This window comes from Pan troglodytes, chromosome 3, assembly GCF_028858775.2.
Source record: "Pan troglodytes isolate AG18354 chromosome 3, NHGRI_mPanTro3-v2.0_pri, whole genome shotgun sequence".
Taxonomy (NCBI): domain Eukaryota; kingdom Metazoa; phylum Chordata; class Mammalia; order Primates; family Hominidae; genus Pan; species Pan troglodytes.
In genome coordinates this window covers 45,543,886-45,568,561 of record NC_072401.2, presented here as the reverse complement: position 1 = coordinate 45,568,561, position 24,676 = coordinate 45,543,886, and the positions used below count along the sequence as shown (strand labels likewise).

The 24,676-nt window shown below is 39.3% G+C and overlaps 1 long non-coding RNA gene across 2 annotated transcripts; it reads right to left on the bottom strand.

The window, feature by feature from the left end:
- Positions 1 to 6,225: 6,225 nt before the first annotated feature.
- Positions 6,226 to 24,574, bottom strand: LOC104006040 (uncharacterized). Of its 2 annotated transcripts, none has more exons than XR_010156550.1 (5): positions 23,396 to 24,159; positions 14,577 to 14,784; positions 13,607 to 13,729; positions 11,718 to 11,836; positions 6,226 to 6,752 (listed from the first exon to the last, which is right to left on the bottom strand). It is a non-coding gene; the product is annotated as an uncharacterized LOC104006040 (long non-coding RNA). The 2 variants fall into 2 exon arrangements; XR_008547496.2 differs by lacking the exon at positions 6,226 to 6,752 and adding an exon at positions 10,310 to 10,744 and having other exon boundaries at positions 23,396 to 24,574.
- Positions 24,575 to 24,676: the final 102 nt, after the last annotated feature.

Sequence of the window (24,676 nt, the reverse complement as noted above, 5' to 3'; positions counted from 1 at the left end):
AGAAAAACGAGGCTCAGAATGTTCTCCAAGAGATGCCCAAAGCACCACAGCAGGGTTCTATATCCATATTGGTTATCAGATTTCAGAGCACATAGTCTTTTTAAATTTTTTTTCTTTTTCTTTTATTTTATTGTAAGCTGTGGGACACATGTGCAGGATGTGCAGGTTTGTTACATAGGTAAACATGCACCATGGTGGTTTGCTGCACCTATCAACCCATCGCCTAGGTATTATCCTGATGCTCTCCCTCCCCCGCCCCCACACCAATAGGCCCCAGTGTGTGTTGTTCCCCTCCCTGTGTCCATGTGTTCTCATTATTCAGCTCCCACTTATAAGTGAGAACATGCACGGTTTTGTTTTCTGTTCCTGCATTAGTTTGCTGAGGATAATGGCTTTGAGGTCCATCCATCCCTGCAAAAGACATTATCTCATGTGCATGTTCTGCACATGTATCCCAGAACTTAAATTATAATTTTTAAAAAAATGGGCCAAAGACCTTAACAGACACCTCCCAAAGAAGAGCTATAGATGGCAAATAAGCATATGAAAAGATGTTCCACATCATATGTAATCATTAAATTAAATGAAATTAAACAACAACGAGATAGCCCTATACACTTATTAGAATGGTCAAAATCCAGAACACTAACGCTGGGGATGACTGATTGAATAAAAGGGCAGTGAGAGAGAAGGAGATGTCAAAGTAAAGAGACAAAGAGCTGGTCATCTTAGTTGGAGAACAGAATCTAGCAGTCTACATAAACGTAATGAAAATTGAGTGCCAATCATATGTGAAACATTTTCTGAAATCTTTTACAACCTTGGAAAGTAGATATTATTATCTCTATTTTTTAAGAGAGTATGCTGAGGCTCAAAAAGATTCTGCACTGTCTATTATGGCAGCCACTGGCCATAAGCGACAATTTATTTTTCAATTTTATTTAAATTAAATAAGACCAAGAATCAAGTTCATCATTAGCACTAGCCCCACTGCAAGGGCTCAGTAGCCACATATGGTTAGTGGCTGCCATATTGGACAGTGCTGTTCTAGAACATTTCCATTATAGCAAAAGTGCTATTGGACAGCCTGGTGTAAATAAATTAGCCTAATCCTGTGGCTGGTAAGTCATGGAGCTGTGGTTTAAGAGAAGATTTGTTTGACTGCAAAGCCCACTCTTTCCACTAGCAGGAGAATGAGCCCAAAGGTGTAGCTTGATTCTGAGCTGAAGGTGTTCTACATGAGGATGTGCTAAGGATGGCCTGATCTGGCCAGAACCAATCTGAGAATGCACATGAATGAGTTTAAGCCTTTAGGGGTCAAGCAGGTAGCTCTGGTTGAAATGGGAGCTGATGTTGTAGGAAATAAACAACTACTAATTTGTTGACTTGGTCTACCCACAGTGAGCATATGATTTATAGTCCACTTTTGAGTGTAAAAGGGAGTACCATTCATAATTACACCACAAAACAGGCATAAACCAGGATCGCACTAAGAACATGTGTTCACTCCCCAATTAGGTACCATGCATGTCGCAAATATACGAAAGTCATTTTAAATTTACCGTCATTTTTTCCAATTCTTATGTAATTATTCTTTTGGAATCAAGACTAAAAAAATTAAAAACCCAAATTCTTCATTGCTCAATGAACAATGAATAACTTTACTAATTAAAAGTATAACAAGGACGGGCGCTGTGGCTCACGTCTGTAATCCCAGCGCTTTGGGAGGCCGAGGTGGGCAGATTACAAGGTCAGGAGTTCAAGAGCAGCCTGGCCAATATGGTGAAACCCTGTCTCTACTAAAAATACAAAAATTAGCCAGGCATGGTGGTGGGTGCCTATAGTCCCAGCTACTCGGGAGGCTGAGGCAGGAGAATCTCTAGAACCCAGGAGGCGGAGGTTGCAATGAGCCGAGATTGTGCCACTGTACTCCAGCCTGAGGGACACAGTGAGACTCGGTCTCAAAAAAAAAAAAAATAATGTAACAAGCATCTTTTTTATATTATTAACCCCACCCCCATGAAACAGTCTTCAAAAAGTGACCAAGAAAATGTGCCACTGATAAATGATGTTCAAATGAAAAGAAAATACATTATGATCTTTGCCCAGCAATACAACTTGTTAGCTGAGTGATCTTGGACAACTCACTCAACTTTTTCATACCTCAGTTTTCTCACTTGTAAAATTAATTTCCTATTGATGCATAACAAATGAGCATGGTGGCACATGCTTATAATCACAGCACTTTGGGAAGCTGAGGCAGGAGGATTGCTATAGCTAAGAGTTTGCGACCAGCCAGGGCAACATAGGAAGATCTTGTCTCTACAAAATATAAAAATAAATAGGCTCACTCAGGAGGTGGGAGGATGACTTGAGCCTGGGAGGCAGAGGTTACAGTGAGCCAAGATCAGACACTGCACTCCAGCCTGGGTGACAAAGCCAGACGCTGTCTCAGTAAATAAATAAATAAATAAGCCAGAAGTGGTGGCTTGTGCCTGTGCCCCCACTTACTTGGAAGGCTAAGGTGGAAGGATCGCTTGAGCCCAGGAGGGAGCTATGATCATGCTACTGCAGTCCAGCCTGGCCAACAGAGTGAGACACTGTCTCAAAAACACAAAAAAACAAAAACAAAAAAACCTCCAAATTATCCCAGGATTTACGTGCAGTTTAACTGGGCAGATCTGGCTTAGGGTCTCTAATCAGGAAGTGTTTGAGTGATGGTGTGAATCCCTCATGAATGGCTTGGTGCATGGCTCAGTAGCGAGTTAGCTCTTGCTGTCTCGAGAATGGATTAGTTCCTAAGAAGGTGGTTATTAAAAAGAGTCTGGCTTCTTTGGTTTTGTTCTCTTGCCTCCTTTCTCGCATGTCACTTCTTTGTATACACCTACTTCTTCCACTTTCTGCCAGGAGTGGAAGCAGCCTGGGGCTCTCACAAGATGCAGCTGCCTAATCCTGGATTTCCAGTCACCAGAACTATAAGCCAAATAAACAATTTTTCTTTATAAATTACCCCATCTTAGATATTCTGTTATAGCAACACAAAATGGACTAAGATAGGGATATAAGAATGAAAGAAAAAAGGTAAAGAGATATACTTTACACTATTTGAACATATTTCATTTAGTTGAAAAGTTAACTGAAAACAATGCCCCAAAAAGAGATTCAATGAAGCCTAGGCATGTCTCCTTTTGAAGTGCTCCCTTTTGAATGAGCATACCTGCTTTGCGGCAGAAGCAAAAGGAGAGCATGGCCTTCTAATTCCCATTCCAGGGTTCATGTACCTCGTACCAGCAGGGCAAATGTGACCCACTTACTTAATCCCTGGCTGCCTCAGTGTCCTTATCTACAAAGTACCAACAATATTAACGCTTACCTTGTTAAGGCTGTTGTGAAGATTAAATTAGACAAGGAGTTTAAGTTAACATTCAAAAAAATTTTCTTCTTATTATATTATCCATCATTGCAAACATGAAAAGAACAAATGGGGTCTTTTCTTAGCCAGGAAATGTGTGGCCTGGCTTATTTCTAAGCCTGATATCTGTTCCACTGTAGGGACAGATGAGCAAAGATCTTACCTGGGTCACTCACATGGAGTGGGGCTTTAAGAAGAGGGTTAAGGCCAAGACAAGAAAACAGGTCCAATGCGAGTCTTCAATCTAAAGGAATCTAAGAAAACCAGGAGGCATCTTTGAAGACAAAGAGAAGATAAGCAGATTCAAGGAGACAAAAAGGAGGTTGATCTGTATTCATTCCTGAGATGAAGGCACCACTCTCTGAGATGGTTTTTTTACATATTTCCCACATATCCTTTAGTGGAAAAGTTTTAAATTTTCAAATTTCATTATATTCACATTCTTTTTGTTTGGACATAAATAACGGATGTAATGTACAATATACTGATTTTAACTTTGAGTTGAAATTTTAAAAAGTGATTTGCAGTTCTAACTATACAACATCCTGGAAGAGACAAAACTATAGGAACAGTGAAAGATCAGTGACTGTCAGCGGTTGTGGGGAGGGAGGCATGAATAGGCAGAAGGATTTTAAGGGCAGTTTAACTGTTGCATATGATACCAAATGGTGAATACTTGTCATTTTACATTTGCCATAATCCATATAACAAAGAACTCCAAGAGTGAGCCCCAATTTAAACTACTGAATTGCATGGATAATTATGTACCCAATGCCGGTTCATCAGTTGTGACAAATGTACCAATCAGGTGCAGGATGTTAACAGCGGAGGAGGATGTGCATGTGGGGGGGCAGTGGGTGTGTGGGAATTCTGTACCTCCTGCTCAGTTTTGCAGTGTACCTAAAATTGCTTTAAATAGTAAAATCTATTTTTAAAAGTGACTTCTCTTTCCAAACTTTTATTATGAAATGTTTCAAAATTACAAAAGAAGAAAGAACAAAATGAACCCATTAAGCCCATTTCAATAATTATCGACATGTGGTCAATCTTCTTTAATCTATACACCCACTCATTTCCCTCCATCCCCTCCACTGGGTTATTTAGAAGCAAATCTGTCTTATCAAACCATTTCATCAAATCAGGTTCATTTCAAGGAACTGAGAAAGACTAGAACTAAGTGTCAGCCAGGGACTCACTGTAACAGCTCTCCAAAGGCCTCTCCATTTTCCTTATTATGCAATAATAGCCAAAAATGAAATGTTGTAATAATTTCAGTCCATAATTAGTCACCTAAACTAATCATGTGAATTAGTTGAACATGAATTGTTTTATTATATTTTGCCTTTAGATTTCTTCCTCTTCTGAGTAAATATTTTTGGATCATTTTTCCCTAAATCCATAATATCTCCATCTTTCCCAACCACCAAATTTAATTTTATCCATGCCCTCTAAGCAAAATGTCTTTGTAAAAAATGAGAAATATCATGACCTCTGTACTGAGAACGTCAATAACTTACAAAAGCTCTAGAAGAGACAAACTGAAACACCACTAAAGTAATATCTATGACCGTTTACCAAGCTTTAAGAAGTAAGTAAAACCCTTGCCTTCATATTTTCTTCAGAACCAGGACATCCTTTATGGGCAGGGTTCTCACTGACTACTCAAGGGAGCTATTATGAGACACAGTTTGGCTAACAGTCCCGGAATGCTGAATTTCTGGATCTATTGAGATAATCATGTGGTTTTTGTCATTGCTTCTGTTTATATGATGGATTACGTTTATTGATTTGCGTATGTTGAACCAGCCTTATATCCCAGGGATGAAGTTGACTTGATCATGGTGGATAAGCTTTTGGATGTGCTGCTGGATTCGGTTTGCCAGTATTTTATTGAGGATTTTTGCATCGATGTTCATCAGGGATATTGGCCTGAAATTTTCTTTTTTTCTTGTGTCTCTGCCAGGTTTTGGTATCGGGATGATGCTGGTCTCATAAAATGAGTTAAGGAGGAGTCCCTCTTTTTCTGTTGTTTTGGATCGTTTCAGAGGAATTCTAAGAATTCTCAGCATGGAAAACAGGCTGCATGGGTGATACTCAGTCATGGTTTACTAAATTATGTTAACCTTTTAACTTGTAAGTATTTATGAAATGTTTCTGCATAGATGTCACATTAATAAGAATAGTTTCATATAAGGCTCAGATTGATTTGTATTTTAAAGTCTTTCTGGATTTTTATCCATATTTAACAAATATGCATAATCAAACATAAGCACTTTAGACTAGACCATAATTACTGAATATTTTACTAATATCTGTGATTTTTAAAATATTACTCCCCTATAATAAGATGAAAAACTAACGAGTGCAAATACATATTCGCATGCTTTGAAAGTCAGTAGGTATATTTACCTTGTATTAATCAGTCTTGGGTTTTGCACATAGCATATCTTATTAAAGGAAATAGCACCTGAGAATATTGTAAGCTACCTAAGGGAAGGACCATGCCTGTTTTGTTCACCTAGAAGCTGTGAATTTTAAGAGAATGGGCTTTAACACTAAACTGCCTGTGTCCTGCTGACGTTTTCTAAGAAAGTGCCCTTGGGCAAGATATTCAACCTCTCCTTGCTTTGATTCCTCATCTGTAAAATAGATGATGATTACTGAAGTACCCATGCATAAGAGTGTTGTGAGGGTTCAGTGACTGATATGGAAAGCTCTGGGAAAAGGATGGCACAAATAAAGACTAGCTGTTCTTCACAGCTGTATCCACCAGGCTCAGAGTAAATATTTGTTGTCTAAATAAATAAATGACAAAGAATCAATTCCTTTTATTTCTCTTTTGGACTTGTTAATGGGTATAAACTATAAGGCAATTCCATGGTACTGATATAATAGGTACTCTTAACTGTCAAAAAGTATAAAAACATTGTATCTATCAGAGCACAAGAAGCCACATTAGGAAAGTCACACACCAGCATACATATTCTATCCATCACAATTGCAGTCGTGTTTTGTTTCTAATCAGATATCTTTAATAGCTTTTATACATAAGAAAAGGGGTCTGGGCTGGGCGTGGTGGCTCACACCTGTAATCCCAGCACTTTGGGAGGCCAAGTGGGGGCAGATTAGTTGAGCTCAGGAGTTCCAGACCAGCCTGGTCAACATTGTGAAACCCTGTCTCTACTAAAAATAGAAAAATTAGCCAGGTATGGGGGCACGTGCCTGTAATCTCAGCTACTCGGAAGGCTGAAGCAGTAGAATCGCTTGAATCCAGGAGGCAGAGGTTGCAGTGAGCCAAGATCACACCACTGCGCTCCAGCCTGGGTGACAGAGCCAGACCCTGTCTCAAAATAAAGCAGGGGGAGGGGATCTGAAATTAGTAGAGTACTGCAGAAAATGAAAAAGTGAGTAACAAGAGAAAAGTAGGTTATGTGAAGAATAACCAGATATTTAAAACTAAAAACGAGAGGCCTTGGGAGGGACTTTGAATAGCTATGTGCCTGATGTAAATAAATACAAAAATCACAGAATTGACCCTCATTTTTAATTAGATAGATATAGCCAGTGAATACTCAAATTCACTGTGAAACCAGATAGTCATGAGCCACCCAGACTCAAATTATAACATTGTCTTAGTCTACTTGATCTGTTATAAGAAAATACCATAAACTAAGTAGCTTATAATAGAAATTCATTGCCGTAGTTCTGGAGACTGGGAAGTTCAAGATCAAAGCAGATTCTACATCTGGGGAGGAACTGTGTTCTGGCTCTAGGTGGCACCTTCTTGCTCTGTCCTCACATGCTGGAAAGGGCAAAGAGGATCCCTTGAGCCTCTTTTGTATGTGCACAAATCTCATTATCGAGTGCTTCATCCCCAAAACTTAATCACCTCCTAATGGTCCCATCTCCTAATACCATCACCTTGCGGGTGAGGATTTCAACATATGAGTTTGGGGGGACATAAACATTCGGACCATAGCAAACATAAATATAATTTTGTTGAGTGTTAGATACATCTGCGTGTCCCATTCTCTGGAAAATGTGGGCATCCTGTCTCCTGCTGCTCATAGTATCAGAATATTCAGAAAGTACGGTTTATAAATATCTCCAGGAGAGTTAAAATGGACCAAAATTCTAGAGACAACATTTTGTACCATTTCTCATTTTGTGCCATGAATTGCTAGCTTGAATTAATTAAAATACCAAATAGAGAACAGCTGATGGAATTCACAGTCTGGTAGAGTTGCCAGATAAAATACAAGATGTCCAGTGAAATTTTGAAATGGCTCCATTGTCTGGGGTAAATACCCAGGGTTCATTGTCTCACGCCAGGAAAATTTAGGACACGGACACACATGAGGAGTGGGTTTAGGAGTGGAAAGTTTAATAGACAAAGAAGAGGAGAAAGAGAGAAAGTTTCCTCATTGTTGAGAAAGCGGTCGCCCAAAACGGTTTCCAGGTTGGGGTGAGATTTGACTGATTTTATACAGAGGCTTGAGGAGGCACTGATTGATTTACATAAGGCCCAGGGGATTGGTTTGACCAGGTGTGCCATTTACATAGCTTGCAGAAGACTGGCCCTCCCATCATGATCTTTTATTAAGCAAATGTGGCTTCTACCTGGCTGTCACCATGACATCTGCATATGTGGCTTTTTCTGGCCGGTGCCATGATACCCACACATGTGGTGACAAAGAAAAGGGAGCAGGGATCACCATATTGAATATACCTGGCTTCCAGGTACACCTGCCGACATTTACATATGCAGGCTTCTAGCTTGCATATCTATGCTTGCAACTTGACTTTTCAGGCTGCTTTCTGTTAGAAAAGAAACGGTTTGGGGCTGCTTTTTATTAAAGGGAAATTTCACTGAGAACTCTTTTACCCTCTGTAACTGCCTAAGATAATTTCTTAATAACTCATGTATTAATTTCAGTTTCAAATAAACAGTGAATATTTATTTTTAATATAAGTATGTTCCAAATACCACATGGGACATACTTATGCTAAACAAATTATTTGTGGTTTTACTGAAATTCAATTTCAACTGGGCATCCTGTATTTTTATCTGCTCCACCTGGCAAGCCTACATTCTGGTTATAATAAACACATAAACTTCCATTTTTACCACTGCCCCCCTAACCATTCATAGGTGGCATTTCTCACCTAAGAAGCAATGAGAAATATTTAATATTTGTCTTGACTTTCATCAGAGAGAAAAGAAATGAGAAAGGACAGAAGAAAATTTTACCTACATGATTAACATTTTTGCCATATTAGGGCAGTCAGCGATTTTCCACTTATAATTAAAATCTGCTCAACTGAGACTACTGGGCCCTTCAGAAACTCCAAGTTCTTTTCTATGGTTGAGAAGAAAAAGTTGGGGATGGCAGGGGGAAGATGGCAGGTGATCATGAAATGGATATGATTTTCTCAGAGGCTAAGACTGCAAGGTGGACACAGAGCAGAGAGAGAAGGTATAAGATATATCTAACAAAGGTTAAGATAGTGGCTTTCAGATCCAGCAATTCCACTACTAGGTGTATATAAAAGGGAAATGAAATCAGTTTGTTGAAGAGACATCTGCACTATGTTTATTGCAGTACTATTCACGATAGCCAAAATATGGAATCAATGGATGAATGGATAAAGGAGATGTGATATATGTACATAATGGAATACTATTTATCCTTAATACAGAGGGAAATTCTAGCATTTGCAACAACATGGATGAAACAGGGACGTTATGTTAAATGAACTGAACCGCACACAGGAAGGCAAATACTGCATGATCTCACTTATATGTGAATCTAAAAAAAAACAAGGTCAGGTGCAGTAGCTGATGCCTATACTCCCAACACTTTGAGAGGTTGAGGCGGGCAGATCACTTGAGACCAGGAGTTTGAGACTAGCCTGGGCAACATAGCAAAACCCCATCTCTAGTAAAAACACACACACACACAAAAATTACCTGGACGTGGTGGTGCATGCCTGTAATCCCAGCTATTGGGGAGACTGAGGCACAAGAATGGCTTGAACCCAGGAGACAGAGGCTGCAGTGAGTCAAGACTGCACCACTGCACTCGAGCCTGGGCAACATAGAGAGACTCTGTCTCAAAATCAACAACAACAAAAACAATGAACTCATAAAAGCAGAGAGTAGAATGACGGTTACCAGCAGCTGGGGTCATGGAGAATAGAGGTTGGGGAGATGCTGATCAAAAGATAGAAAATTTCAGTTAGATACGAGGAATAAGTTAAAGAGATCTACTGTAGGAAACAAAAAGACTGGATGTTTTTTAACTGCTAAAATGGAAAGATGGCTTTTTCTCCCTCTTAAACATTTTTTTTTTTTGTATAAATTCTGGAACAAACTGACAGGGTTCTAATTCCAATTCCATTATTTCACAAATGTGTGGTCTTGGGTGAGTCATGTAACACCTCCTTACACCTTGGTTTGGGGACAGTAGATCTGAAAATTGTGTCAGAATTCAGTAAGTATAAAAAGGCACTTAACAGAGCCTGGGACACAATAAAGATTATATAACTATCAGCCATTTTATCTAAACTTTGGCTTCTCAAATGCATCCTATAGAGTACTTACAGGTGGTGATCCTACAGTCCAGCTAATCTTGATATGATTACTTGCTGTATGACTCTAGACAAATTATCTAACCTCAATAAACTATGTCCATCAGTGAGGACAGGTGAAATAACAGTATTTTGATCATATGGTTTTTGAGAATTTTAACTGAAATAATGCATGTCACTATTAAAGGCTTATAAATGTTAGCAGCTGTTGTTGAACATTTTTCTTCTTTGGCTTCCATAATGCTATAACATTCAGATTCTCTACTTACCTCTCCATCTTTTTTTTTTTTTTTTTTTTTTTTTTTTGCTTATTACCATTCCTGGATTCCCACACTTCTCCCTGCCCCACTCAGTCAGCCCTTTGCACTCTCATTCTTTGAATAATAGTTTCCAGTTGCTGCTTCACCCCCACCTCTATGCTGGCAATTCCTAAGTCTTCTATCTGCAGTCTTCGTTTCTCCACTTGTACCACAGTCTCACACAACTCCCACGACCTGAATGTGTTTACTTCAGTGTTGCATTATCCTCTCCAAACTTCCATGTCCAAAAAACATTCTCAGCTCCCACAGCTGCTAATTCCTTTGGGGGTTGGGAGGAATGAGCAACTCTTTTCAATTTCCCTGCTGTTGGCAAACACAGTCATTCTCTAGTAGTCCCCGAGATCAAAGCCTTGGAGTCATCTTTGCCACATCTATTTCTATCATCCTTCATGTCCCATCAGTCACCAAAATACTAGACCACCTACCACACACCAGAGAAAGAGAAGTAAAAAGAAAATCCGTGAAAACAAAAACAAAACAAACATCTTTTCAAAGACACATCTGACAGGAAAACACAATTTGTATTACTTAAAATTATTCCCCTTTTCCCATACAAACACCCTATCTGCCCTTCTCAAGAGGGTGGATGTTGGTTGGTAATTGAGGTATCTTTGCTTGCTGAGAATAGTCAACTTCAGGATAAAGGCTTTTGCATATTTGAAATAGTAAGAGTAGGAAGCACAATTGAGACAGCTGGGATGCGCTAAATTGTACCACGGAAAAAGAGAAATGGGGTCAAGTGGGTGGAGGATGGGAGGTGGAGATGCTGCAAGGCAAGGCTGAGGAGAACATGGCAGCAACAGGTAGTTGAAGATAAACTGTGGGAGAAAACAAAAGTACTTCCCACAAACTCTTGCAGTAAGAATGGGACCTGGCTGAATCCTGGCTGTACCATTTAGCACCTGCAAGACAGCAAGCAAATCCTTCGACTTAATGCCTCCGTTTCCTTGTTTGTAAAATGGGGAAAATAATAGTGTCTACGTCAAAGAGTTCTTCTGATGATTATATGAGCTCAAGTAAAGAACTTGGAATGGTGCCTGGTCTATAATAAGTGCATATATTAATACTAAATCATTTATTATTAAAAATTCCTTGAGGAGTAGATTTGTCTGTAGGAGATGTGACAAAGTGCTGAAGTACAGTTTTGTTCTGGTTGATAGGGGACTTTTTTAAAAAATAGAGGTTTCATTTGAATAGGAATGACGTCAAGTTACAAACATTTTAAAAGAGAATGACTCGGTTGGGTGTGGTGGCTCATGCCTGTAATCCCAGCACTTTGGGATGCCAAAGTGGACAGATCACCTGAGGTCCGGAGTTCGAGACCAGCCTGACCAACATGGCAAAACCCCGTCTCTATGAAAAATGCAAAATTAGCTGAGCGTGGTGGCACATACCTGTAATCCTAGCTACTCGGGAGGCTGAGGCAGGAGAATCGCTTGAACCCGGGAGGCGGAAATTGCGGTGAGCAGATATCAGGCCATTGTACTCCAGCCTGGGCAACAAAAGCGAGACTCTGTTTCAAAAAAAAAAAAAAAAGGATGACTCAGCAAATTTCATTCCCAGGTATATATGCAAGAAAAATGAGTGCAAGTCCACCAGAAGACACATTTATGAATGCTTACAGTAGCTTTATGAATAATATCCCCAAACCGGAAACAATGCCAATGTTCATTTACACCAGGATGAATAAGTAAACTTTGGTTTATTTATACAATTTATACCATACATCATTGAAAAATATGAAATATATAAAAGGAACTATTGCTACACACATCACATGGATGAAACTCATAGATAAGATGATTAAAATAAATCAGATGTAAATAAGCACATGCTGTATGATTCTGTTTATATAAAGCCCAAGAAATAAAGATATCTTTGGTGACAGAAGTCAGAATAGTAGCTACCTCTGCAGAAAGAGGGGAACCAGTATAGACTGGCAAGGCCACTGAGGGAGCATCCCCGGGCAATGGAAATATTTTAGACCTTGATCTGGGATGCTGGTTTCATGGGTGTATGCATATGTAAAAATTCAAGTTTTGCCCTTAAGATATGTGACCTTTACTATATGTATATAATGCCACGGTTGAAATTAAAAAGGGGGAGGCTCAGAATCCACACATCCCTTGGAAGCTTTCAACAAGTACATGAGCACATTATTCTTTGTAGGGCCCATTGCAGCTGTGTAGATACAGAGGTGTCCCCTGCCTCTCCTAAGCCCATGTGAGGAGCACAGAGATTTCACAGCCAGACCCCACTTTCTTGATACAAAGACTTAATTTCATAGTCTATACTTCTTAACAACCACATGCTAACAGGTAGACTCACAGTTAAGACCGCACAAACTTATGTCCCACTGCCCCTATAGTCTTCTCCATCTCTCTAAGAGATGTCCCATCCTTCCAGTTGTTCAAACCAAAAACCTTGGTGTCTTTCTGTCACACCCTGCCTCCAAGCCAAAAGAAAATTCTGTTGGCTCTACCTTCAAACCATAAAGAATTTGATGCTTTCTCATGACCTCCTTAATTAACAAGCTGGCACAAGCCACTATCATCTCAGAAGCCTCCCAACTGGTTTTCTGATTCTATCTTAGCTCCTACAGTCCATGCTCCACATGGCACCAGGACAATCCTTTCACAACTTAGGTGATCATGTCATCCCTCTTCTTAAAATCTTCCAATAGGCCAGACGCAGTGGCTCACACCTGTAATCCCAGACGCAGTGGCTCACACCTGTAATCCCAGCACTTTGGGAGGTCAAGGTGGATCACTTGAGGCAGGAGTTTGAGACCAGGCTGGGCAACAGAGTGAGACCCTGTCTCTACAAAAAATAAAACAAACCAAAACCTTCTGATGGCTTCCTATCTCTGGGTGCTTATCTCATTCAGAGTGTAAGTCCTTAATCAGTTCTACAAGGGCTTACATGATCCACCGACACACACTCCAAGTCAGGCTGGCCCCTGATCATCTTCTTTTCACTCATTCAGCTCTGGCTACACTGACCTCCTTGTAGATTCCAGAAGATGTTTAGCAAACTCATGCCTCAGAGCCTTTGCACTTGTTCTCTCTACCTTGATTGTTCTTTACCTGGATTATTCACGTGATTCACTACTTCACTTCCTTCAGTCTGGGGCTCAAATTGCACCTGACGATTAGTGGTTAGGTCTCCTCTAACCATTCTAAATAAAATAGAATACCCCTGCCCTCCCAGATTTCACCCTGCCACCCCATCATAATCCCCTACCCTCCCATCTAGCAGTTTTATATTTCTCCATAGGACTTACCAGCTAACATTTTATATATTCATTTGTTTATTGTCTGTCTTTCCTCTCTCCACCTTTCCAAGAATATAAGCTCCAAGGGGTAAGTGATTTTTGTCTGTCAGATTAACTGTCATAGATCAACACCTAGAATAGTATGTGGCACAGAACAGAAATTCAATGAATAGTTGTGAAATAAATAAATATCCCAGGTTCCACATTAGGATACCTGGTTATTCAAATATGATGCATTTAAACAGTATGCATGAAATAGTTCCTAAAATGTGAAAGAGATGAAACTATTAAAAATTATGAATAAAAACAATATTCAATAATAATTATGAGCCTTGCAAAAATAAATATTGAAATACCTGTCTTTACATCTCTGAATAAGTGAAGCTACTGTGTTCAGAAAACAGTTGGGAATTCACAGGTAATCCCACATTTCTAGCTACTTTTTATAAAACACTCAATGGAGCCATCTGGTAGGAAATTATCTATTAGCTCATTGCCCAAATTCGAATTGCTACTTATAACTGATTAAAGTGCTTCATAGAATGCGGAAAACATCCTGATGCTTCTGATATGAGATAGGATATGATTGAGGCCCTTACATTTTGGCTTATTATGAAGAAATTATCTTACTTTCTTATTCTGACCCCTTCTGTAACTGTCTTTATGCGAATGGTTTGCAAGCAAATATCTACAGCTCTTAAAACTAGCAAGGCCGGCTTCCTGCTGCCACCTGCCTGAGATGTGTCACAGGCTCCTTGAAGTATCCATGTGTGAGCATGGACATAGAGCTAGCCAGTGGGTGGAGCAGAGAGGGTAGGGTCTGGGTGGCAGATGTAACTTCTCTACTGATTCTTGTTTGAACTTGGGCAAGTGATTCTCTCCTTGTCCTCATCTAAATGATCAGTAGATTAACCTTACACGTTTGTGGTAGGGATTAAGCATATCATATGTAAAATGACCAATAGTACCTAATACTTACCAGGCATCTCATTTTTTCTCTTCCATCTTCCTTCAACCCTATTTCTCCTCCTGTAGTCCCAGTCTCCAGGAATGACAACACCAGCCACCTGGCCACCCAAGTCAAAAACGTGCCTACGTTTCTTAATTCCTCACCCCTCCTTTCCCACATGCAGCTGCTCAGCAATATATGTTGATTCAATTTCTTGTAGCCTCTTAAATATTCTGTTCTGTAATGAGAAGTAATTGTAGTCACATGTGCTCATAAGGGTAAGGCCATGGTCTGATAGGATTAGTGTCCTTATAAGAAAGGTCACTGGATAGCTCTCCTTTTCTCTCCACCATGTGAGGACATAGCAAGAAGGCAACCGTCTGCAAGCCAGGAAGAGGGCCCTCAACAGAAACCAGTCAGGCTGGTACTGTGATCTTGACTTTCAGCCTTCAGAATTGGGAGAAAATAAGTTTCTGTTTATGCCATCAGTCTATGGTATTTTGTGATGGCAGCCCAAGCTAATTAATACAGATTTTGGTATACAGAATGGGGTGTGTTGCAAACTATACTTGAAAATGTGGAAGAGGCTTTAAAACTGGGTACAAGGTAGAGGTCAGAAGAGTTTTGAGGTGCATGCTAGAAAAAAACCTAGACAGTCATGAAGGGACTGTTGGCAGAAATACAGGTGTTAAAGGCCATTCTGAGGAGATCTCAGATGGAAAGAGGAACATAAATTATCGGAAACTGGAGGAAACGTGATTCTGGTCATAAAATGTCACAGAAATTGTCTGAGTTGTGTCCTAGTGTTTTGTGAAAGGCAGAACTTGGAAGCGATGAAACTAGATATTTAGCTATGCAGATTTCTAAGCCAAGTGCTACAGGAGTGTCTTGGTTCCTCTTGCTTAGTAAAATGTAAGAAGTGAGAAATGAATTGAAGAAGAAATTGTTATGCAAAAAGGAACCAGAGCTTAAAGATTTGGAAAATTTTCAGCCTGCCCATATTGCAAAATATGTGAAGGCATGTTTGGAAGAGGACACCAAGAGTGCGGCTAGACTATCACTTGATAACAAAGGTTATAGAATTATATCAGCAGAAATACTGTCAGTTTGAACTGAAGAAGATGGAGACAGGACAAAATGAAGAAAGGCTGTCAGATTTAAATTCTATAGGACAGTTACGATAGAGCGATTTGACTGCAAACAGGAACTATTCTTCAAGAAAAGGAAAGAATGACTTCAAAGGTGATTCATCAGGGCTGCATCCTTGGTTTCAAAGGGTGGGGCCACAACTGTCTACCACTCTTCCTCCACATCAGCAGGGGTATGTGCTGTCAGACTCATGTCTGGAGAGAAAATTCTAAAACAAAGTACTATGGACTGAATGTGTCACCTCCAAATTCACATCTTGAAACCCTAAAATTCCCAGTGTGATGGTATTTGGAGATGGGGCCTTTGGGAGGAAATTAGTTTATTAGAGTGGAGTCCTCATGACAGGATGAGTGCCCTTAGAAGAACAGACATGAGAGTGCTCTCTTTCTCATTCTCTCTCTCTCTCTCTCTTTCTGCCTCTCTGTTTCTCTGTTCTCTACCCTGTAAGGGTACAATGAGAAGGCAGCTATCTGCAAACCAGGAAGAGGGCCCTCACCAGACACTAGATCTGCCAGAACATTGATCTCAGATTTCCCAGCCTCCAGAACTGTGAGAAATAAGCATAAATTGTTTAAGCCACCCAGTTTATGGTACTTTGTTACCGCACCCTGAATGGACGAAGACACAAAGTAAAACCCCAGCCTGCCTGAGATGGCTCCTGGTAAGTAATGGAGCTGGGAGAGGAGAAGGATCTGATGTAACTTGGATCTTCATGTGATAGCAGAGTAGGCGGGTGAGGGGAAATGAAAGAAAACTGCGAAAACTGCAATTTCCTGCATTTGGCCTCAGCTTTCTCAAATGGAAGTTCTAAAATAAGCAATTCTCGCAGTTGGTGTTAGAATTAAAGAAAGGATAAGTCCACACACCAGTTAGAGAAGTTAGTGGCACAACCTATTCTATCTATTCTAACATATTTCTATCTCCACCCCAACATCATCCTCAGAGGTATTATAATAGGAATCTGAGTTAATCAACATATAACAATTGGTACAGCCATCTGGGAGGGAAATCCTGTAGAATTTATCAAAGTATTGAATGCACGTATTCTTTGATCTATTGCTCCATGTCTAGGTATCTATAGAATTGCACATGTTTCATAAATATATGTTCAAGGATGTTTATTGCAGTGTTATTTTAATAACTACAAAATCGGGGAAATCCCTAAATGTCTGCTGTACAAATGGCTAAGTAAAATATGGTACAGTCACACCATGTATATATATAATGATTTTAAAGAATTAGAATGTACTTATAAACACAAAAAGTGCTTTAAGGCATAATATTAAATAAAAAATTATGTCACAGAACATTATGTAGAATATATACATGTGCATATATACTTACATAAGAAACAGATCTGCAAGAAACTCTGGCAAACAGTTAACAACAGTGGTTATTTCTAGGGAAAGAAGTGTTTCCAGAAAGATGGAAAATCACCTTTATGTTGTTATATGCTCTAGATAATACTGTATTGTTTAACTTTTTAACTCTAGTGTGAATTTATGTATCATTTGTGTATATATACATATATATATCTGCTATATAGTGCCTAGCACTGTGTTCTGACATTGTAGGTACTCAATAAATATTTGTTACATATGTAGATGAATATTTATCGAATAAAAACAAACATGCATTATTACTATAGCTGAAGTATCATTTCCAAAAGTGCAAAAATCACAAATCTTATACAAATATAAAACGAACACATATCAAAGATTTCATGCATTTACAAATGAGAGAACTAGAGATACATTAAAATTAGTTCAAATGGGTTTCTGACTTAAAATGATTTATATTCTCTATCAGACAAAATTCACTTACATTGCCATGAACAAGAACGTGGTTATCAGTTTTCCACAAAGCACTTTTTTTATTCCAACAGAGTTGCAAAACAGCCTATTTGATCAAAGACAATCAAAGGTGCATCCCCAGCTGGGCATGGTGGTGCGCACCTGTGGTCCAGCTACTCCAGAAGCTGAGGTGGGAAGATCACTTGAGTCCAAGAGGAGTTCAAGGTTGTAGTGCACTATGATTGAGCCTGTGAATAGCCACTGCACCACAGCTTGAACAACATAGTGAGACCCCATCTTAAAAAAAAAATGGTGCATCCCCCTATGAAATCAAATAGTGCCTAGCAGGCCCCCTAGGCATGCTTAAGGTCCACTGTAAGAATAGCCAGAAATTTCTTTTGCTCATTTCCAAATCAATTTTTCCCAACACTGGTATGTTAACAATCAGGAGGATCACTTGAGATCAGGAGTTCGAGACCAGCCTGAGCAACATAGCAAGACTCTTGTCTACAAATAAATAAATAAATAAATAGGTTAGCCTGGCCTGGTGGTACCTGCCTGTAGTACTAGCTACTAGGGAGGCTTAAGCAGAAGGATCCCTTGATCCCAGGAGTTTGAGGTTGCAGTGAGCTATGATTGTACCACTGCACTCCAGCCTGGGTGACAGAGTGAGACACTGTCTCTAAAAAAAAAGAAAAAAACAATAAAAATAAATAAATATTTGTCAAGGATTCCACAGTTCTGAAAAATTGGTTTAATCTACATATATACAGATCAATACTGTTCACTTATTCTCTTAACAAGATCACCAAATTTGTCTAAATTTGCTTTGCAAGTAAGGTAATGCAAAGCTTTGCCTTATGAAATCTCAAAGTGTCCTTGAATAAGATGTTCTGGAAATAACTTGGCAAAACCTAATCGAAGTAAATCACTGTGGCATTTGTTCTTTAAAAGCAATAGTACAGAACTTACACTCTGCATGGTATGTTGCTGAAGCCCAGTTTGTTAACAAAAACACAAAACAAAAGAACACCACTGCTGTATTAGGTCTTTCTTAAGCATCTTAGGTTAACAACCAGTCCTGGTCCAACCAAAGACACTCTAATAGATTTCCTGTTCTAGGATTTTCCCAACTGTCTGGAGGCCACAGTCTTTACTACTCCCATTCACCAACTCCTCCCAGTTAAATGCATAAAAATGCATCAAATGCTAAATGGTAAAATGCATAAATTATTATTGTTAAGGGGAAATTAATCTCCACAATAATTTGGGATATTAGTATAATTTGGGGGGCAAATCAATGACATTTCTGAAAATACGACAAAAATATCTTTTAGTAAATCAAACTATGAGAAAAGAGACAATTGCAACAAACAATAGGTATTACCAAAAATATGTAAACTTTAGAAGTCTTTTTTAATTTTCAGGAATAAAATACATTCACCAGTGAAATAATTTTTAAAACATATTATTGACTATATTTTTCAAACAAAAAATGAGGCCTCATATAGTCTAGGAAATTTTTTTTTGCTATGAGAATATATAGATGTGAAAAAGTTTTCAAAATAAAAAAACATATATAGTTACATATTTAATAAATACTCTTCACTGAAAGAAAAAAGTACATATAATTGGGACTATCTGGAAAAATCCAAGATATGTGATCTTCCTAACAATAATCTTTAGAGTATTGTACTTCATAGACTCAATTAAATCATTTTTAAAATGCACCATATTTTATGTACTGTGAAGAAAAATAAAATGGCCAATAAAACTATTTCTTATTGCATCAATTGTAAGACACACAGTGATTTTAGAGGAGTTAAAACATAAATAAGTAGGATGTCTTAGAAGAGAAGTATAGTGTTTATCTCTTGTAAAAGATATAAACTAAAACTTTTATTTATCTGTTTAGCAAGGCTCTTTTCACAGAAATCTTAGGCTATTATTGCATTTTACCAGAATATGATTCCTCCTATTAAACTATTATTAATAATAAAGAGTTTGTGAAGAAAAAAACCTAAGTAAGAAAGGATTAGCAATTGCAACTGTGGCAACCAGTGACTGGTGCCTACCTCAGTGACAGAGCAAGCTGTCATGTCCTGTTCCAGTGGATCTAGCAATGGTGGCCTCAGTTGAGGTTTTAGGAATAATTTTGACTGTAATCCTGACTGTTGCTTGAAATTCCTTGTTTCTCCCAGTTTTCTATGCTGGGTTCTTCAGTTCTTCCAAGAGTTCTGTGAACTTCTTAACATCCTTTCAATAAGTTCCTTGTCTGCCCAACTCAGCCAGAATCAGTTTTTTGCCACATGCTTTAACTGATACCTCTGGATTTCTGCAATTTGTTGAAGAGGGATAACTGACATAGTTTGAAGCAAATCAGTGATTCGGCCCTTCTAAAGACAGTTACCAATCTCTTCCACTTCTCCAAATGATATCCTCTAAATATATATATATATATATATATATATATATATAGCCATATTCAACAATAACAAAATACTTGAACCATGCAGTATAAAAAGCTCACATATACCCATTTTTAAAAGCACAATTTATAAAATTATAGAAGAAATATGTTGCCTACTTTACAAAGAAATTAAAACGAAATTTACTTTGCTTAGAGTTACTAGGATTCAGTGAAGAACCTAGAAATGGAAGGAATTCCACAGTCGTCATATTATATACAAGGTAGAAGAGTAGTAACTGATTTCAGTTAATAATGGGGAATGCCAAATTCATTAATTGTACTACCTCAGAAGGATAAGGCACAAATTAACTAATTGGGTAGGCTGATTTCTTTGTACATGTTTGCAAAGTCTCTCTACCCCATTTCATAATTTCTACCTACCTCACCAAAGCAATATCAGCATATCCTTATTTCTTCACAGTCCTCTGGGGTGTTGCAGTTTAGCGAATTTAGAAGTCAAATATTGTTCTCCTCAAGAAATGTAGCTTTCAATAATATGAATGATAGTAATAAGTAACACTTGTGTGGTGCTTCACGATGGCCAGACACTATTCTAAGTATTTTACATATATTAACCAGTTTAGTCTTCATAAGAATCCTAGGAAGAAAATATTACCTTATCCTAATTTTGCACGAGGACACTGAAGCTAATTGCCTAAGGCCAGTAGGTGGCAGAGCTGGGATTTGAACTCAGGCTAGCTTCAGAATTTATGTGCCTGTTATAACAAACTAACCCCCACCCCCAGCTTTAGAAGTTGCTTGTTTCTGCTGCTATATATTTGTACTACATCATGGACCAGGCAGATTTTGAAGTATAAAACTTAGTATAAGTTTTATACTTATACTAAGTATAAAAACTTAGCTTTCCTTTCTAACCCTTTACATCTGAGCCTCAGGTTTTCTTCCTTGTAAAACAGGAGTAATATTTGTTATGCCTAGCTTGTAGATTGTTGAGTAGAAGAAATGATATAATGTATGCGAAAGTGCTTTGTAAAGTGTTATGTAAAGAATTATTAAATTATGAAGGAACATGTCATTTAGGATATAGCTTCAGCTGTGTTTGATGAAAATGTTGCTGAAAGCAAATTAGGTCACAGCTAGATTCAAGCTATGATTCAAGCTAGGTTCAAGCTATGATTCAAACCCAGGGTTCTTGGTATAGAAACTCCATACTTCTAACTACACCATAGCACTCTCTCCTCTGATACTCTCTCACTACAATACTTGATAGTACACCATTGTTTTCCCGTGCAATTCCATTAAAAATAAAAATGTAAATATAAGTTGTTTTTCAAGATTTTCCCATAAAATGTTTCTCTGGTGGCCTAAATCAGAAATTCCTACCTCTAACTTATAAACAAAGCTGACAGAGGGCAACAGAGAAAGATAGGTCAAGCGACAAAAGCTGTTACTTGGGTATCTAAGCAACTGGAAACGCTTGGCTGAGGAAGATTTCTTCCGCCCCTGGCAAGCTGGGGACATTCCAGCAGGGCACCTTTGAGCCTCTGATGTGAAAAGCAGCTCAGATCCACATTCCCACCCCAGAGGGGCATGTTTATCAGTCTGGGAACATTCTGAGGGTATTCAGGGAAGAGTGGTAACAAACTGCTTCATCTACTCTCACTACTTCAGGCAACGTCTCTGCATCTTATGCTCTTATTACTTCCAGCAAAAGAGAAGGTAAACAGTAATCTAAAATAAAAACCATATAAGCAATAACGTTAGCACTCTCTCTCATCTCTCTAGCAAATTCCTCATTAGGAGTTAGAAGGTGAAAAAAAATTTTTTTTTAAATTTTTTTGAGATAGGGTCTCACTCTGTCACCCAGGCTAGAGTGCAGTAGAGTGAACAGGGGTCACAGAGGCCTCGAACTCCCAGGCCCAAGGAATCCACCCGCCTCAGCTTCCCAAGTAGCTGGGACTACAGGCACACGCCACCATGCCCAGCTAATTTTTAAATTTTTGTGTAGAGATGGGGTCTCCATATGTTGCCCAGGCTGGTCTTGAACTTCTGGGCTCAAGAGACATTCATGCATCAGCCTCCTAAAGTGCTGGAATTACAGATGTGAGCCACCACGCCCGGCTGGAAAATCTTAAAATCAATCCAAGAAGTGCTGGCTGGGTTGTACTACGTGATTAGGCCCATGCATATGCTTAGGGTTTCCATGAAGCCCTTCAGCAGGATAAATACAAGAAAAATTAACAGGTAAAGCCTTAGAAACCATTACACGCCAGATTTTGTGTTACCAAACACAAATACAATAAATTTAGAGAACATAAGTTCCCTGAATGAAAAAGAAAGATAAAAATAAAAAAGAAAGAAAAAGGAAAAATTAGAAAAAAGACATAGAAAAAGTCTGAGAACACAGAGTTCCGTAAGCCAGTTGTGGTTGAGTATATTGTACAGTATCTTAAATAAAATAAAGTCATTACTACAACCACTTTTAATAAGTATTAAAATCAACTTCTCTCTGATATAAAGTGAAAATGAAGAAAAGTGAGTGTCTATGTAAGTCTAAAATAGACTTTAAATGAAGAAACCATAAATACTATACATTCATGGGTTGCATAACAATGTTTCAGTCAACAATGGACCACATATACCACTGTAGCCTATAAGATTATAATACCATATTTTTATAGTACCTTTTCTATGTTTAGATACACAAATACTTACCGTTGTGTTACAGTTGTCTAAGTAATAGGCTATACCACGTAGCCTGGGTGTGCAGTAGGCTATGCCATCTAGGTTTAGTATACCCTGTGATGTTGCCCAATGATGCATTTCTAAGAATGTATCCCCACTGTTAAACAACATATGACTGTATAAATTTCCCTTGTTGTGCTGTACCTTTGCCATCCCATCATTTCTTCATTCACCTCTTCAGCAAACATTGTTACCTATAGAAGGGTGGTTTTTGGCACTGTGGAAAGAGCTAGACCTGTAAAGATGAATAAGCCGGTTTCTGCTGTCTGGACTCGGTCTATTCACTCAACTAGTGGTAATAGCTATAATGAAGAAGATTGAAAGAAATTGCTCTCTTAGCTAAAACACAAGAAGGAGCAGAGCTTAAGGAAGGTGAGGTAAGTAGAACCTCACATTCTATTTTGGCAGTCTTTGCATTGGTCCCACTTTTCCTGGGTTGGGGAATACTGTTTCTTCTATCACGCACTACTGTCCTCTGTTGCTCCCCTCTGTCACTCCTCTCACTCTCTTTTTTCCTCCTGCAGCAAAGGGAAAAAGTCAAAGAGGCCATGAGAGGACTAGGGAAAGGGGAAACAGGAAGTTGTTCAGGTACCTTGTGTAGTAGGTCTCCTTTTCTTGGACCATGGGGGAAAGCAAAGGCTGGATTCTGATCGTCTAAGAGCTAAAAGGGACCACAGAGGCCATCCTTACTATCCGTTTACAGCTGAGGACACTGAGGGTTAATAACTTACCAAGGCCATGCAATTAGTGGCATTGGCAGCAGTAGAACTCAGGCTTCTTGACTTCCAGAGAGTTAGAATGGAGCACTTCTAATCCTTTATGCAGGGTAGGGTAGTAGCCAGAGACGGAAACCCTACTACTGGCTTCACTAGCTTCTTCAGCCATTATTCTTATTATCTTCTTCACTATCAAGCACTCCTTCATTTCCGATCCTCCAAACAATTGGACAATTTATTAATGTAGTCACCCCATAGTTCTCTGTTCAGTAGGGACTTATTTTCAAATCTTCTCTGTCATTTCAGTTATCCACCCCATAAGGAACAAATTATGGTTTCTCGACATCCTTTTGAAAACGTGCAACCCAAACTAACCGCACAGCTTCAAAGATCTGTTTGGTGAGGTAAAATGATGTCTTTGTGTTCTGCTTTTCAATGCATCCTACTTTGACTTTTGGTTTTGCTCATTTGTTAGTAAATTTTCAACACTTTACTTACTTTTACCGTGTCAGTAAAGACCTTGAGGAATTTACATAGTTGATCTATTTCTATAAGGGTGCTCTCCTGAACCTTGTCCTGTGTGAAGGCCCGCCTTTTTTCTTTTTTCTCTTTGTTTCTTTTTTTTTTTTTCATTTGTTAGCTTGTCAGTAATGACCGGGTGGCGGATACATGTCAAGAAAACTAATCACCTTCTAACAGGATTAAGACTAGAATTAATGCATATCTTGTGCCCTTCCTGTTCCCGCTTTGGCAGCCCAAGGTCCACCACTGCTCAGAGACTAGCTGGAGGGCAACGGCGTCCCATAGCATCTCACACTGTGTTGGGATCCTAGGTGGTGACCTTTGTGAGATTCAGTACTGAGTTTCTGGGAGACGGCGCTGCGGTTGTGATCGGAATTGTTGGCCGACGCACCTCTGGACGCCCAGTGAGGCAAAAGCATCTCCTGTTTTCAAGGTGATGACACTGGGCTGGAATGCCGCGGGGCCAACCAGTCCGTCCTGCCAGACAAGTTTCTGGTCCAGTGAGCCTCCGACCCGCCGCGCGTGTCAAGCTGACAAGGCCGGGGAGGCGTTTGAAGGAGCAGTGTTGAGCGCTGTTAACATTTAGCGGGCGTCTTTGAGTAGCTCCTCCAGCCCTCGCAGCGGCCCAGGGACTAGCCTGCAAGTTCTCAACGCTCACTTCCAGCCCGCGCTGGCCCCGCCTCCGCCTCCCAGCTCCTCAGCCTCCTCCCGCCCCACCGCTCCCACCTTTTCTCAGGCCCCCACCTGCCAGCACGCAGAGGCGGGGGCGGGGTC